Source organism: Plecotus auritus, assembly GCF_963455305.1.
Source record: "Plecotus auritus genome assembly, chromosome: 1".
Lineage (NCBI taxonomy): Eukaryota > Metazoa > Chordata > Mammalia > Chiroptera > Vespertilionidae > Plecotus > Plecotus auritus.
The window spans coordinates 15,279,139-15,285,925 of NC_137770.1; positions in this window are offsets into that span (position 1 = coordinate 15,279,139).

Consider the following 6,787-nt stretch of genomic DNA (forward strand, 5'->3'; position numbering starts at 1 on the left):
CTCTGTATAATATTTTTTATTTCAGTCAGTGTATGTTTAATTTCTAGTTGGTCCTTTTTCATATCTTCGAGGGTCTCGTTATATTTATCGGCCTTTTCTAGGATATTCTTAAAAAGCCTTATAACCGTAGTTTTGAATTCTATATCCAGTCGTTTGTTTTCCTCCATTTCTTTCGTTTATGATCTGATTCTTTGACGCCGCATTTTCACTGCTTCCCTGAGTTGGTAGGGTAGATTTGTGTGCTAGGTTTCCTATATGGCCCAGTGGGTCGGCCTCCCCAGTTAACCTGAGGTGGACACTCTTGGTGCACCCCTTTGTGGACTGTGTATACAGCCTTGTTGTAGTTAAGTCTTGATTGTTGTTGGTATCACTGGGAGGAATTGACCTCCAGGCCAGTTGGCTGTAAGGATCAGCTGTGTCTATGCTGGGAGAAGTTCGGTGCTGGAGACAGCCTTATTGGATTAGACTTGCCAAATTGCAATAGCCTCTGTGCTCAGCTTGGATGGGGTGGAGTCTCAGTCTTGGCTTCCCGTCAGCCTTGCCCTTGCGCGCACATGCGCGCCTTCAGACTTCTGCCTTCCCGGCTCCCAAGTCTCCGCCCGAGAGTCCAGACTCCCCCCACAAGAGCGTGGGTCCCCAGGGGCTCTCCTGGAACTGGGGTTCATTGCAGTCAGAACTGGGGCTCAGTGCAGTCAGGAGCCTCTGACTCCCATCCACTAGGGAAAGCCTGTGGCAACCTCCGCAGCCTTTGTGCGCACTGGCACGCGCGCGCTTTCAGTCCTCCGCCTTCCCCGGCTCCCGAGTCTCCACCCGAGAGTCCAGACTCCCCCCACAAGAGCGTGGGTCCCCAGGGGCTCGCCCGGAACTGGGGTTCAGTGCAGTCAGAACTGGGGTTCAGTGCGGTCGGGGGCTTCCTTCTCCCTTCCGCCAGAGAAAGTCAGCCAGGCTCTCAGTCGCCCTTCCTCTCTGCGCGCACAAAGACCCTTTGCCATACCTCCAATTCTCTGTGAGCTTTTCTCTTTCCTTCTAGTTGTAGAATTTTCACTCAGCCAGCTTTCCTGTGGTTCTGGATGGTGTCCGTTCTGTCTTTTAGTTGTAGTTTTGAAATTGTTGCGCGAGGCAGCAGTTTAGGTGTTTACCTATGCCGCCATCTTGGTTTCTCCCCTACCTTTATTTTAATGGCTCAAATGCACCTATACTTTATAGGCCCTTTGGAAATGGAGATATAAAATAAATTATATATTATACATACCATAATATGTGATACAGTTTATTTTAATGCATATTATTTAAAAATGTATTGTAGTATTATATATACATTTAATCTATACTATTATAGATGACCCTTAGTTTCATAACCCAGAGAATTCCTGAAATTTATATTTACTTGGACATACTTAGCACCATCAATGAAAATTATCCAATAAATGCAGTAAAAACAATGAGAGATAAAGGCCAAGATAATCTTTTTTCATTCAGTGGGTTATTAGGAGCATACTTTAATCTTTAAAATCCCCAAAGGACAAAAACGAAGAACATTCAAGAAATATTTTTTATTATATTTTATTGATTTTTTACAGAGAGGAAGGGAGAGGGATAGAGAGTTAGAAACATCGATGAGAGAGAAACATCGATTGGCTGCCTCCTGCACACCCCCTACTGGGGATGTGCCCGCAACCAAGGTACGTGCCCTTGACCAGAATCGAAGCTGGGATCCTTCAGTCCGCAGGCCGACGCTCTATCCACTGAGCCAAACCAGTTAGGGCCAGGAAATATTTGTTTAAGGACTACATACTAGGGCAGAATAAGAGAAACAAATAGTGTGTGTGCACTTTGTAGTGACTCAGTGTCAAAACAAAATCCCTCAGGTTTTATGACTGCCCGAGGAATGCTTGAGAAGTGAAGCTATTGACTATCTTATTCTCCAATCAAAAAGACTATAGCTATTGATTCATCTAATCACTAACTGAGGACATGGAACGTTAGAGCTTGGAGGTATTAGTATGCTATGAAGTAATGGATTAATTTGCTGTTTGTCACTAGAGGGGGCTTTAGGAAAGTTTTAAGCTGTATCCCTGTGAGGGAGACTGCCAAGCCACGGCAATATAAACCTACAAATCTTACTCCAGGGGTGTAAAGAACAAGAAACACCTTGAAAAGTTACGCCAAGGTAAAGCTTCTCCAGTTATAGTTGGTGACATACACGTTTTTTTTGTAGCACAGGAAGAAATTACTGTATTATCTAAAGGCCCTTCATGGATTAAAAAAAATCATTGTCAACCTATAAGTTGATTTTTCTTAATTTTGTTGTTAAAGCAGGAGAGAACAGGAATGTCCATAATTCCCTATAAAGCAGTATGTCCCTAACGGATAGACAAAAAGTACAGACAGACAAAAGAGAGTGATAATGGGATACACTGACCCCAAATGACCATTTTGAGTTCTCTTAAGGAATAGAACTCTGATATCTGAACACAAATACAATCCATGGAAAATGATCATTCTCCGAACTCTAACACCACACTGAGTTTGCACTACACTTTTTAACATGCTCCATTCCACATTTTAGTTTCATTTTCCCTACCGTTGAAAAGAGCACAAAATTGTGATGCTGTAGGTAGCTTAGCTGGCTTTTTTTTTAAAAAAAATATGTTTTTATTGATTTTTTTTACAGAGAGGAAGGGAGACAGAGAGTTAGAAACATCGATGGGAGAGAAACATCGATCAGCTGCCTCCTGCACACCTCCTACTGGGGATGTGCCCGCAACCAAGGTACATGCCCTTGACCGGAATCGAACCCGGGACCCCTCAGTCCGCAGGCTGACGCTCCATCCACTCAGCCAAACCGGTTAGGGCTTAGCTGGCTTCTTGTTACAAAAGATTCACTCATGTTGTGACCCCTTAGTGAAGGCTGCCGGCATCGCAGATAGTAGGCCCAGTAAGAACTGTCAGAGTCCTCCATCACTCCGGATTCTTCCCAGCTGTGTCCTTTCAATCTTTTTGTCCAATTAAGAAAACAAGTCCCTGCGAACAGAATTTAATCATTCAGTGGTTACTAGGTAACCTGTCCCTGTAGCTGAAGAAAGGCATTTTCTTGGTCTTTCACTGCCAGTCAGCCGCCACAGAACATCAGGGATGATGCTCAGCCTAAAGGTTTGATAATCTCCACATAACGTGTCCATTTACAAGTGGCTTCACTATTAAAAATACAGCAAAACAACAAGCATATAACTAAGCTGTTAGTCTGTTCTGGTAATGTTCTTCTCACTTAAAAAGTAGAGTTGGGAATTTTAACAATTAATGGATTTCTGGGAAGTTGTAATGAAGCTCTTGTGAGTGCGTCCATGATTCATAAACTGCCACATTCAAATCTATTTTTAAAAAACCCAACAGCTTTTCTTAAGCCACCAATGTAGACCATCCTTTATTGATGCCCTACCAAGCTTTTCTAAGGGATTCGATTTCTCCTCCAGTCACACTTTATTCTTTGTCCTTTAAGGATGCCTGCCTGCAAACGTGTCAATTAGGCTGAATGACACAAAATTGCTATTTTAAAGATCAGAGTGGTCAAATACCACCGACAATATCATTTGGTTTGACCTAATAATATAGTGTGTTGGAGAGCACCGTTGGAAACTTAGCTTTAAATTTAGGCTGCATTAGTTGTTTCTTATTCTTCTTTTAAAAAAACATTGATGTGAGAGACGGGGAGGAGGAGACACACAACTGGAGCCCAGGGAAGATAACAAGCCCACACACGTCAGTTTTCGGACTCTGGTGCAGTGCACATTCCTCTAAATCGGGACGTCTGCGGCGAAACAAGGATCCCAGTGACGTCTCATGATGCATGTTTGCTCTTTTATGCAGGTGCTACCTAAAATGATGGAACCACCCTTTTCATGTGCACTCGTGAACATACACAGCGGCAAGGGTAAATGGGACTGCTCAAGTCCTTTGCCTTCAGAAAACCCGACTCTACGCTGTCCGAGATAAAGGCAAGTAGGTGTATTTTAAAGTCATATGGTTTTTCTAAAAGACCAACATATATTATTCTTCCAAAATGAAATAGAGCCCAGCTGAGCTCAATTTTTCTCCTACCCTGGGGATGGTTACTGTACCATATTCCAGGGAGTCTGTCATTCCCATCGAGTTTAGGAACATTAAATTAAATTAAATTAATTAATTTATTTTAATATATTGATTTTTTTTACAGAGAGGAAGGGAGAGGGATAGAGAGTTAGAAACATTAATGAGAGAGAAAATCGATCACATGCCTCCTGCACCCCCCACCTCCCCAACTGGGGATGTGCCCACAACCAAGGTACATGCCCTTGACTGGAATCGAATCTGGGACCCTTTGTCCACAGGCCGACACTCTATCCACTGAGCCAACCGGTCAGGGCGAGTTTAAGAACATTTTACACTGGAGAGCTATCCCTCGGGTGGGGCAGCCTCTCTTTTTCAAGGATGAAAAGAACAACATTCATAACTTCCTGTTAACTAAACACTGTCATCTTATTTCCCCCAGTATTAGTAAGCAATGACTATGTGTAAGGCCTGTGACTATTCAGCTCACGTTTCCCCCTCCGGTTCTGCAGGACACCACCATACCTCCTCTGGTTTTCCTACAAACCCTTCGATGATTCTCTAGCTTTTACCTGCTTAAAACAGAATCACTGGCAGACAGACCTCTACAGGGATATGATAAAGTGTCACATAGAAGTCAATAGTGTTGGCATCCATTTACTTTTGAATCTTGACGCTACAGTTTCCTAGCTATGTGACCTTGACCAAGGATAGCATTTCTTCGTCTGTAAAATAGCATATTAGTGTCTACTTCACGTGATTGTTGTGAGAATGGTAGGAGGTTAAGACAAATAAATGGCTTACCACAGTGCCTGGCTGCCATCATTGGGATTCCCCCAGAAGCAGACCCTGGGACAAGGATTCAAATACAAGTAGCTTAGCCCTAACTGGTTTGGCTCAGTGGATAGAGTGTGGGCCTGCAGACTGAAGGGTCCCAGGTTCGATTCCGGTCAAGGGAATGTACCTTGGTTGCGGGCACATCCCCAGTAGGGGGTGTGCAGGAGGCAGCTGATCAATGTTTCTCTCTCTCATTGATGTTTCTAACTCTCACTCCCTCTCCCTTCCTCTCTGTAAAAAATCAATAAAATATATTTAAAAAAATACAAGTAGTTTAGGAAGAGCATTAAGGTATTACCTAGTTGTTGTGAACGATGCATTCCATTCTTAATGCCGCATTAAGGCCAACGGACCCGGTGCAGTTTATTCCACCTCGTATCAAGAGCATATAAAAGTCCTTGATGGGAAAAGACTTGAGACAAGCAAGGGTCAGCCAAATCATAGAGCGCTATTGTTATGCCCAGATTTCGTGATCCCCAAAGACCACCAGGGAGCCCAATCTGATGCAAAAGCAAAGAGCCTTTATTCGAGCTAGCTTGAACTCAGTCCCCCCCACACACACTGGCGCAGCGGCGAGGTGGAGAGAGAGAGAGAGCCCGAGCTTCAACAGGACAAAGGTTTTATAGGGATCTGGGGTAGGAAAAGGGTCCCCTGAGTTGGCTGACCGCGATTGGTCAGTTCCAGGTCAGGGTTTTATTCCAGGGCTTTACAGCAGGTTCTTACGGCACAAAGGGCAGGAAATGATGAACACCTTTCTGGGTCTGAGCTATGCCCTGCTACCTCCTGAGGGGTGAAGGAGCATGCTACGGTACAGCCCAATTTGGGCCTAGCTGCTTTCTTATAGTTTTTCTTGGAAGGGAGGTTATTCTGGGGACAGGATGAAGGGCCTAGCACAAAAATGGAGTCTCTGGCCGAAACCGGTTTGGCTCAGTGGATAGAGCGTCGGCCTGCGGACTGAAGGGTCCTGGGTTCGATTCCGGTCAGGGGCATGTACCTTGGTTGTGGGCACGTCCCCAGTGGGAGGTGTGCAGGAGGCAGCTGATCGATGTCTCTCTCTCGTCGATGTTTCTAGCTCTCTATCCCTCTCCCTTCCTCTCTGTAAAATATCAATAAAATATATTTAAAAAAAAAATGGAGTCTCTGCCCTTTCACTATGAGGCCGGTATCAGTGTCGATGATGCCTGTGAACATCTCTTCGCAACATTAATATGTTATTATCACTATCTTGGTGATTTGGGTTTGATGATTAGGAGCCCTTTTGGCCAATACCTAGTTGCAGACGGGTATGAATTTTCTAGCATGTCGCAGGAACCACATGAGCAACCCTTACACCGGGTTATGCGTGCCATTGGATGCATGGAGGGCTTTGTACGAGTGATGGAGGATTTACCCCCCGCAAAGCCGCTAGGAAAACATGCTGCTTTCTTCATGGCCCATTTAAATTTTTTCCTCCCCAAATTGGTCATCGGGGAAGGAGCCTGTGTCCAAAAAGTAGAGAAGGCCTTTCCACAGTTGGAAACACAAGGGATTAACATTGTATCTTGCAACAGGATGTCTCCAATGGTAATGCTAATTGCTCATCGGACACTTCAGCATTACTTCATTATCCGCTTTAGTCTAATTTATCATCTACTCCATCGAAGAGCGGGGACTGATGCGGTAGACACAATCATGGCCCGTGCTGTCGAGCAATCCCATTTCTCAGGCCTTTTAGTGGTCAGAAATGTGTTAACATACACCATGACAAATGAAGGAGGGGTCATCAAGATAAACCCTCCAGCACGGGACAGACGGACAAAGGAGGAAATGGCTCGATTTGAATACTGTGTTCGGAACATCCCCAAACACGGGATTTATGCGCCAT